Source organism: Somniosus microcephalus, chromosome 15 (genome assembly GCF_052327205.1).
Source record: "Somniosus microcephalus isolate GS21.2 chromosome 15, FLI_Smic_1.0, whole genome shotgun sequence".
In the NCBI taxonomy this organism is placed as follows: domain Eukaryota; kingdom Metazoa; phylum Chordata; class Chondrichthyes; order Squaliformes; family Somniosidae; genus Somniosus; species Somniosus microcephalus.
The window spans coordinates 3,317,703-3,328,624 of NC_141001.1; positions in this window are offsets into that span (position 1 = coordinate 3,317,703).

Consider the following 10,922-nt stretch of genomic DNA (forward strand, 5'->3'; position numbering starts at 1 on the left):
GGGGAGGAAGAGGGAGGGGGGGGGAAAGGGAGGGAGGGAGGGAGGGGAGAGGGAGGGAGGGAGGGGAGAGGGAGGGAGGGAGGGGAGAGGGAGGAGAGGGAGGGAGGGAGGGAGGGAGGGAGGGGAGAGGGAGGGGAGAGGGGAGAGGGAGGGAGGGGAGAGGGAGGGAGGGAGGGGAGAGGGAGGGAGGGGAGAGAGAGGGAGGGGCGGGAGAGGGAGGGGCGGGAGAGGGAGGGGCGGGAGAGGGAGGGGCGGGAGAGGGAGGGGCGGGAGAGGGAGGGGCGGGAGAGGGAGGGGCGGGAGAGGGAGGGGCGGGAGAGGGAGGGGCGGGAGAGGGAGGGGCGGGAGAGGGAGGGGCGGGAGAGGGAGGGGGGAGGAGGGAGGGCGGGAGAGGGAGGGCGAGAGGGAGAGGGAGGGCGAGAGGGAGAGGGGGGAGAGGGAGAGGGGGGAGAGGGAGAGAGGGAAGGGGGAGAGGGAAGGGGGAGAGGGAAGGGGGAGAGGGAAGGGGGAGAGGGAAGGGGGAGAGGAGAGGGAGAGGGAGAGGGGGGAGAGGGAGGGAGGAGGAGAGGGAGAGGGGGGAGAGGGAGAGGGGGGAGGGGGAGAGGGAGAGGGGGGAGGGGGAGAGGGAGAGGGGGGAGGGGGAGAGGGAGAGGGGGGAGAGGGAGAGGGAAACACCTAGAAATGAGCAACCCCCAATGCTATCATTACGAAGCCCTGAAATGCCAAGAGAGGACCATAAAGAAGAATACCCTCAGTCAGCTAGTCCTGGGACTCAGTGAAGTAACTACTAACACTACTAACAATAACCAGCCCCAGGACAGTGACAGCGTAACACAAAGAATTCGACCCAACACAATCGTCGCTAAGCAAAAGGAAAAATATCTGTCATATTGGGCAGAAACAACAAAAACCCAAAGCAAACTCATTTGCTACTTGGCCCTAAACAGACAATACAACATAGCTGATTACCTGACCAGGGTAAAGGATAGCAAACTGAGAAAAACCTTGACAATGTACAGACTTAGTGAACATAGCCTGGCGATCGAAAAAGGTAGACACAGGCAGACCCGGCTACCAAGAGAGGACAGGATATGCTCTCACTGCAGTCAGGGAGTGGTGGAGACAGAGATGCACTTCCTCACAGCTTGTAGAAAATATCAGGGCATAAGGGAGAATTTCTACCCAAAATTCACAAAAATATGCCCGGAATTCAGAAATTTGAATGACGACCAAAAACTCCCATACCTACTAGGGGAAGAGAGAAATTGCATAACACTAGCGGCACACTATGTTACAGCTTGCCATAAACAGAGGGACAACCACTAAATATAAGAAGAGTATATATAAATTATATGAATGTATATTTATACACTCAGGGATATATCTGTTTGTACACTGTATGGATAGATCTGTCCTTTTGTGTACAACCATGAATGTTTTTCGATGCTTTGGCAACATAAGATGTAACCTGTCATGCCAATAAAGCGATTTGAATTGAATTGAAAGGGAGGGGGGGAGGGGGGACGGGGGGACAGGGGGGCAGGGAGAGGGAGGGAGGGGAGAGGGGGAGGGAAGGGACAGGGGGGGGAGAGGGAGAGGGGGAGGGGGGAGAGGTGGGGGGGGGAGGGAGGGAGGGGGAGGGAGGGGGAGAGGGTGCGGAGGGAGGGTGGGAGAGGTAGGGAGGGAGGGGGGGGGGAAGAGGGTTGAAGGGAGGGTGGGAGAGGTAGGCAGGGAGGGAGGGAGGGGGGGAGAGGGAGGGGGGGAGAGGGAGGGGGGGAGAGGGGAGGGGGGGAGAGGGGAGGGAGGGAGAGGGGAGAGAGGGAGGGAGAGGGGAGGGAGGGAGAGGGGAGGGAGAGAGAGGGGAGGGAGAGAGAGGGGAGGAGAGGGAATGAGGGGGAGGGAGAGAGAGGGAGGGAGAGGAAGGGAGGGGGGGAGAGGGAGAGGAAGGGAGGGAGGGGGGAGAGAGGGAGAGGGGAGAGAGAGGGGGAGAGAGGGGGGTAGGGGGGAGGGGGGGAGAGGGGAGTGGGGGGGGAGAGAGACGGGGAGGGGGAATGAGGGGGGGAGAGGGAGGGAGAGGGGAGGAGGGGAGGGAGAGGGAGGGGAGGAGAGGGAATGAGGGGGAGGGAGAGAGAGGGAGGGAGAGGAAGGGAGGGAGGGGGGGAGAGGGAGAGGGGGAGAGGGGGAGGGAGGGAGGGAGGGAGGGGGAGAGGGAGGGGGGAGAGAGGGGAGAGTGGGGGGGAGAGGGGGAGAGAGAGGGAGGGAGGGAGGGAGGGAGGGAGGAGGGAGGGAGAGAGGGAGAGAGGGAGAGAGGGAGAGAGAGGGAGGGAGGGAGGGAGGGAGGGAGGGGGAGAGAGGGAGAGGGGAGAGAGGGGGGGGTAGGGGGGAGGAGGGGAGTGGGGGGGAGAGAGGGAGGAGGCGGGGGGGAGAGAGAGGGGGAGGGGGAATGAGGGGGAGGGGGAATGAGGGGGAGGGAGGGGGAGGGAGGGGGGAGAGGGAGGGAGGGAGGAGGGAGGAGAGAGAGAGAGAGAGGGGGGAGAGAGAGGGGGGGTAGGGGGGAGGGGGGGAGAGGGGAGTGGGGGGGAGAGAGACGGGGAGGGGGAATGAGGGGGGAGAGGGAGGGGGAGGGAGGGGAGGAGAGGGAATGAGGGGGAGGGAGAGAGAGGGAGGGAGAGGAAGAGGGAGAGGGAGAGGGGGAGGGAGGGAGGGAGGGAGGGAGGGGGAGAGGGAGACGGGAGAGGGAGAGGGGGGGAGAGGGAGGGGGGGAGAGTGGGGGGGAGAGGGGGAGAGGGAGGGAGGGAGGGAGGGAGAGAGGGAGAGGGGAGAGGGAGGGAGGGAGGGAGGGGGGAGAGAGGGAGAGGGGAGAGAGAGGGAGGAGGGAGGGAGGGGGGGGGAGGAGAGGGGAGAGGAGGGGGAGAGGGGGGGGTAGGGGGGAGGAGGGGAGTGGGGGGGAGAGAGGGAGGAGGCGGGGGGGAGAGAGAGGGGGAGAGAGAGGGGGAATGAGGGGGAGGGGGAATGAGGGGGAGGGAGGGGGAGGGAGGGGGAGAGGGAGGGGGGGGAGAGGGAGGTGGGGAGAGGGAGGGGGGGGAGAGGGAGGGGGGGAGAGGGAGGGGGGGAGAGGGAGGGGGGGAGAGGGAGGGGGGGAGAGGGAGGGGGAATGAGGGAAGAGGGAGGGAGGGAGAAGGGGAAGAGGGAGGGGGAGAGGGAGGGGGAGAGGGAAGGAGGGAGGGAGGGAGGGAGGGAGTGGGGAGGGGGGGAGAGGGAGGGAGGGAGTGGGGTGAGGAGGAGGGAGGGAGGGTGGAGAGGGTGGGATGGAGAGGGAGAGGGAGGGGGGCGAGGGAGGGAGGGAGAGGGAGGGGGGCGAGGGAGGGAGGGAGAGGGGGGAGAGGGAGGGAGGGAGGAGGGAGGAGAGAGAGAGAGGGGGAGAGAGACGGGGAGGGGGAATGAGGGGGGGAGAGGGAGGGGGAGGGAGGGGAGGAGAGGGAATGAGGGGGAGGGGAGAGAGAGGGAGGGAGAGGAAGGGAGGGAGGGGGGGAGAGGGGGGGAGAGGGGGAGGGAGGGAGGGAGGGAGGGGGAGAGGGGGGAGAGAGAGGGAGGGAGGGAGGGAGAGAGAGAGGGAGGGAGGGAGGGAGGGAGGGGGAGAGAGGGAGAGGGGAGAGAGGGGGGGGTAGGGGGGAGGAGGGGAGTGGGGGGGAGAGAGGGAGGAGGCGGGGGGGAGAGAGAGGGGGAGGGGGAATGAGGGGGAGGGGGAATGAGGGGGAGGGAGGGGGAGGGAGGGGGGAGAGGGAGGGAGGGAGGAGGGAGGGAGTGGGGAGGGGGGAGAGGGAGGGAGGGAGTGGGGTGAGGAGGAGGGAGGGAGGGTGGAGAGGGTGGGATGGAGAGGGAGAGGGAGGGGGGCGAGGGAGGGAGGGAGAGGGACGAGGGAGGGAGGGAGAGGGGGAGAGGGAGGGAGGGAGGAGGGAGGAGAGAGAGAGAGAGGGGGGAGAGAGAGGGGGAGAGAGGGGGGGTAGGGGGGAGGGGGGGAGAGGGGAGTGGGGGGGAGAGAGACGGGGAGGGGGATGAGGGGGGGAGAGGGAGGGGGAGGGAGGGGAGGAGAGGGAATGAGGGGGAGGGAGAGAGAGGGAGGGAGAGGAAGGGAGGGAGGGGGGGAGAGGGGGAGGGAGGGAGGGAGGGAGGGGGAGAGGGAAGAGGGAGACGGGAGAGGGGGGAGAGAGAGGGAGGGAGGGAGGGAGGGAGAGAGGGAGAGAGGGAGGGAGGGAGGGAGGGAGGGAGGGAGGGGGGAGAGAGAGGGGGAGGGGGAATGAGGGGGGGAGAGGGAGGGGGAGGGAGGGGAGGAGAGGGAATGAGGGGGAGGGAGAGAGAGGGAGGGAGAGGAAGGGAGGGAGGGGGGGGAGAGGGGGAGGGAGGGAGGGGGAGAGGGAGGGGGGAGAGGGAGGGGGAGAGGGGGGAGAGAGAGGGAGGAGGGAGGGAGGGAGGGAGAGAGGGAGGGAGGGAGGGAGGGAGGGGGGAGAGAGGGAGAGAGGGGGGGGGTAGGGGGGAGGAGGGGAGTGGGGGGGAGAGAGGGAGGAGGCGGGGGGGAGAGAGAGGGGGGAGGGGGAATGAGGGGGAGGGGGAATGAGGGGGAGGGAGGGGGGAGAGGGAGGGAGGGAGGAGGGAGGGAGGAGGAGGGAGAGGGGGAGAGGGAGGGGGGGAGAGGGGGAGAGGGAGGGGGGAGAGGGAGACGGGAGAGGGGGGAGAGAGAGGGAGGGAGGGAGGGAGGGAGGGAGGGTGGGAGGGAGAGAGGGAGGGAGGGGGAGGGGGAATGAGGGGGGAGAGGGAGGGGGAGGGAGGGGAGGAGAGGGAATGAGGGGGAGGGAGAGAGAGGGAGGGAGAGGAAGGGAGGGAGGGGGGGGAGAGGAAGGGAGGGAGGGGGGGAGAGGGGGAGGGAGGGAGGGAGGGAGGGAGGGGGAGAGGGAGGGGGGAGAGGGAGGGAGGGAGGGAGGGGGAGAGGGAGGGAGGGAGGGAGGGGGGAGGGAGGGAGGGAGGGAGGGAGGGGAGGGAGGGGGGAGTGGGGAGAGGGGGGGGGTAGGGGGAGGAGGGGAGTGGGGGGGAGAGAGGGAGGAGGGGGGGGGGAGTGAGAGGGGGAGGGGGGAATGAGGGGGAGGGGGAATGAGGGGGAGGGGGAATGAGGGGGAGGGAGGGGGGAGGGAGGGGGGGAGGAGGGAGGGGAGGGGGGAGAGGGAGGGAGGGAGGAGGGAGGAGGGAGGAGGGAGGAGGGAGGGAGGGAGGAGGGAGGGAGGAGGGGGGAGAGGGGGAGAGAGGGGAGAGGGAGGGGGGGGAGGGTGGGGGAGGGGGGGGGGGAGAGGGAGGGGGGGAGAGGGAGGTGGGGAGAGGGAGGTGGGGAGAGGGAGGTGGGGAGAGGGAGGTGGGGAGAGGGAGGTGGGGAGAGGGAGGTGGGGAGAGGGAGGTGGGGAGAGGGAGGGGGAGAGTGGTGGGGTGAGGGAGGGGGAGAGGGAGGGGGAGAGGGAGGGAGGGAGTGGGGTGAGGAGGAGGGAGGGAGGGTGGAGAGGGTGGGATGGAGAGGGAGAGGGAGGGGGGCGAGGGAGGGAGGGAGAGGGAGGGGGGCGAGGGAGGGAGAGGGAGGCGAGGGAGGGAGGGCGAGGGAGGCGAGGGGAGGGAGGGGGGAGGGGGGGCGAGGGAGGGGGCGAGGGAGGGGGCGAGGGAGGGGGGCGAGGGAGGGGGGCGAGGGAGGGGGGCGAGGGAGGGGGGCGAGGGAGGGGGGCGAGGGAGGGGGGCGAGGGAGGGGGGCGAGGGAGGGGGGCGAGGGAGGGGGGCGAGGGAGGGGGGCGAGGGAGGGGGGCGAGGGAGGGGGGGAAGAGGGGGGAGAGAGAGGGAGGAGGGGGTGGGAGGGGGCGAGGGAGGGAGGGAGGGGGCGAGGGAGGGAGGGAGGGGGGAGAGAGGGGGGAGAGAGAGGGAGAGGGGGAGGGAGGGGGAGACGGAGGGAGGGTGTGGGGCGATGGAGGGAGGGGGCGAGGGAGGGGGGGAGGGAGGGGGCGAGGGAGGGAGGGGGCGAGGGAGGGAGGGGGCGAGGGAGGGAGGGGGCGAGGGAGGGAGGGAGGGGGCGAGGGAGGGAGGGGGCGAGGGAGGGAGGGAGGGGGCGAGGGAGGGAGCGGGCGAGGGAGGGAGCGAGCGAGGGAGGGAGGGAGGGGGCGAGCGAGGGAGGGAGGGGGCGAGGGAGGGAGGGAGGGGGGGAGGGGGCGAGGGAGGGAGGGAGGGGGCGAGGGAGGGAGGGAGGGGGCGAGGGAGGGAGGGGGCGAGGGAGGGAGGGGGCGAGGGAGGGAGGGGGAATGAGGGGGAGGGGGAATGAGGGGAGGGGGAATGAGGGGAGGGGGAATGAGGGGAGGGGGAATGAGGGGGAGGGGGAATGAGGGGGAGGGGGAATGAGGGGGAGGGGGAATGAGGGGGAGGGGGAATGAGGGGGGGGGGGGAATGAGGGGGGGGGGGAGACGGAGGGAGGGAGGGGGGAAGAGGGAGGGGGGAAGAGGGAGGGGGGGAGACGGAGGGGGGGAGACGGAGGGGGGGAGAGGCAATGAGGGGGGGAGACGGAGAGGGAGGGAGAGGGAGGGGGAGAGGGAGGGGGAGAGGGAGAGGGAGGGGGAGAGGGAGAGACGGAGAGGGAGAGGGGGAGCGGGAGGGGGAGCGGGAGGGGAGGGAGGAGAGGGAGAGGGAGGGGGAGGGGGGAGGGGGGAGAGGGGAGAGGGAGGGGGGAGGGGGAGGGGTGTAATGATATCAGCAAATAGTGATGCTATTTGTCTGTGTTTGATTACTTATGCCTGAGCAGCAGAGGTCATGTGACACAGACAAGCAGGCTGAGTTTTTTAGTTTCACTTTAGTTGCAGCTCAAGCATGGTGTGTCCTGAAAAGCTGTATGAATTCTTGAACAAACCTCAGATTAAAAGTTATTCTCTTTTATATAAATGTCTCATCATTGAACCCACACGGAAATCAATACATGGGCCAGAAATTCGGGTCCAAATGCGTGAGTACGGTCTGGGTACTCACGCATCTGGCCGGATGAAATGCCGGCATTCAGGAAACACCGCGCATGCGGGGAACGCCGGCATTTCCAGTCCTCTGAACGAAGGGGTTCAGAGGCACAGCGCGCGCGACTGCACAGGCAGCGCGGCGCGCAGTGAAATTCCCTTTTTTTTTTCCCCAGAGTTGCGCGTGTGTAAAGGCCTCCGGTTTTTACGCGAGGAAAAAACAAGTGTAAGTACTTAGTTTTACAGGTAAGTGGGCTTTTAGTACAATTTAGAATTTTTTTTTTCCACAGGTTTGTTATTTTTAAAGAATTTACAGTAAGCTAAGTTTAGTTTTAGCCCTGATTTTTTATAAATTTTTTTTTTCAAATTTTAAAATTATTGTTTAAAATAGTTTTTCATAGTTATTTATGGTTCATTTAAGTATTGCAATGTTTTTTTTAAATTTTCTTTCAGGTTTTAGTCGTGTTTTGGGGCCAGTAGTTTTCATGAGTTTGACAGCTCTCACTGTCAAACTTATGAATGAACTTTTGCAACCTCCCATTGGTTGCCCAGTGCCCACGTGATCCCAGCCGGCTCATCGCACTAAGTACGCCGCTGGGTCACGCACGCACAGCGCGGCAGGACCTCAAGCTGGCCAGTGAGGGGAAATGCATTGCGGGCCAGGATTTAAATGTCAGCGCGCCGGGTAAGTGCTCATTGGGGGCTTGCACGCGCGGCAAGCACCCGACCCGAATTTCTGGGCCATGGTGTCAGAAGTGGCTCGATTGAAAGAGAAGAGAAAATCGTTACTTACCTTGGAGAATAGCTAACGAAGTGAAAAATGGAAGGTTTACTCCCACCGGCGACGCTTCAGTTGTCAGGTAATGTGGCTGAAAATTGGAGAAGGTTCAAACAACGTTTAGAGTTGTATTTAGCGGCAACCGGAGCTGACGAGAAAAGTGATAAACAGAAATCGTCCGTGTTCTTACATGTAGTGGGTGATGCAGCACTGGAGGTATATAATAATTTCATATTTCCCGTTGATGGAGACAAAATGAAGCAAGATAAAATAATGGAACAGTTTGAGGCCTACTGCATACCTAAACGCAACGTGACCTTTGAGAGGCACAAATTTTTCACATGTGTACAGAAAATCGGTGAGACTATTGATCAGTATGTGACTGAATTGAGAAACCGAAGCAAATCGTGTGAATTTGGAGGACTCACAGACTCGCTGATAAAAGACAGACTGGTGTGTGGTATTCCAGATAATGGTCTAAGGGAAAGACTGCTAAGAGAGCAAGATCTAGACCTGGGAAAAGCCATAGCACTGTGTAGGGCTACAGAGACTGTGAAGTTGCAGGCAAAGGAGCTGTTCAGTGACAGTAGCTGCAACGTGGATGCAGTGAGAAAGAACAGATACAAACTGTTTAACAAAGAGAGCGCCAATGTGAAAAAAGAGACGTGGCCAGCAAACGAAAATGAAAGGGACAATCAGAAGTCATGTAGTCGATGCGGTACACAGCATCCACCAAGAAAGTGTCCAGCATATGGTAAAACATGCAATAGATGCAACAAAAACAACTATTATGCCCGTTGCTGTAAGAACCAAGCACAACAAAGCAAGGTCCATACAGTAGATGAAAGCGAGATAGAGGAATTCTATGTAGATGTGGTGTCTGAAAACAAAAAAGAGAGAGACTGGATGTTGACACTAAAAGTGAACGACATACACATTCCATTTAAATTGGATACTGGAGCACAAGTTAATGTGATATCAAAGACTGATTTTAAGAAAATTAGACCCAGACCAAAGATACATGGAATAAAAGTGAAAGTGACAGGATACTCAGGTACTGATATACCAGTGAAAGGAAGATGCATTGTCAAAGTAACACACAAGGACCGAGAGCACACGCTAGCATTAATCGTGGTGCCAAAGGATGTGCAAGCCATACTAGGGTTAAAAGCCTGTGAGAGACTGAACCTGGTAAAGAGAGTCCTCGTTGTGGAAAGCGAAGGAGAGGCAGTCTATGATGAACTCATGAAAGAGTACAAAGACCTATTTAAGGGTCAAGGCTGCATTCCAGGAGAACACACGATCAGAGTAGATAAAAGTATGCCAACGGTCATACATCCATGCAGAAAAGTTCCGTTTGCTCTTCAAAAGCAACTGAAAGCAGAGTTGGACAGGATGGAAAGCCTGAACGTGATTCAGAAGATAGATGAGCCAACTGAGTGGGTGAGTTCCCTCGTCGTAGTGGACAAAAAGAATGGAAAGCTCAGAATTTGCCTGGATCCAAGAGATCTAAACAGAGCAATAAAGAGAGAGCACTTCAAGCTTCCTACACGTGAGGAAATCATGGCACAGTTTGCAAATGCAAAATATTTCAGCAAGTTAGATGCATCCTCAGGATTTTGGCAGATGAAGCTGGACGAAGCAAGTTCAAGACTGTGCACGTTCAACACTCTATATGGCAGATACAGATTCCTAAGGTTACCATTTGGCATTGCCTCAGCCCCTGAAGTGTATCACAAGACTATCCATATGATCTATGAGCACCTGGAGGGAGTTGATACATCATAGTATGGGGAACCACGAGAACTGAGCATGACGAGAGACTGAAAAAAGTGCTGGAAGCAACAAGGAAAACAAACCTGAAGCTGAATAGAGAGAAATGCCAGCTCGGGGTGACAGAACTGACATTCGTGGGAGATATCCTTAGCAGTGAGGGCATCAGACCAGATCCCAGAAAGGTGTCCGCCATTGAGAATATGCCAAGGCCACAATGCAAAAAGGACGTGCAGAGGTTTAATGGAATGATCAACTACATGGGTAAATTCATACCCAACCTCTCAGAAAAAATAGCACCACTGAGAAGACTAACTGAAAAGAACATAGAATGGGAATGGAATCATGAGCATGAGAAGTCATGGAGCGATCTAAAGAAACTGCTCACAGAGGAACCAGTTCTGAGGTTTTATGACCCAGTGAGACCCATCAAGATATCATCAGATGCATCACAGAGTGGGCTCGGTGCCGTTCTTCTGCAACAATATGACTACTGGCAACCTATTGCATATGCATCGTGCTCAATGACAGACGCGGAGACGCGATATGCTCAAATAGAAAAGGAGCTGCTCAGCATCACATACGCCTGTGAAAGATTTCACCAGTTTGTGGCAGGACAAGCAATCAATGTAGAGACTGACCATAAGCCCTTGATTGCATTGTTCCAAAAGCCACTAAATAGCTGTCCGCTTAGAATACAAAGAATGATGATCAGGCTGCAACGCTATACACTGAATGTTGCGTACACACCGGGTAAGCTGATGTATACAGCAGACACGTTGTCCAGAGCTGTTGACCCAAGTGAGCCCGCAAACACCACAATGGATGAAAAAGTGAACGCCTACGTGGACATGATCACAAGTGCACTGCCCATAGCAGATGCAAAAATGGAGCTCATAAAGACTGAGACAAACAAAGATGAAACAATGAGACGACTGAGGAAAAGCACCTTGGATGGATGGCCCAACATGAAGCAAGACTGCTCACCTGACATAGCAGAGTACTGGAACTGCAGGGCGGAACTATCAGTGGTCGAAGACATCATCTACAAAGGAAGTAAAATAGTTATCCCAAAGAGCCTGAGAAAAGAGATGCTAAAAAAGATCCATGGAGGACATCTGGGAATTGAAAAGTGTAAGAAAAGAGCACGAGAGGTGATGTACTGGCCACGAATGAACCAAGATGTGACAAATGAGGTGTCAAACTGCACAATATGCTTGAAATATCAAGCAAGCAATCCGGTAGAACCACTAAAGCCACACCCAGCACCAGACAGACCTTACCAGAAGGTAGGCGCTGACCTATTCGTATGTCAAGGGAAGGACTATCTTGTCGTCACAGACTATTACTCC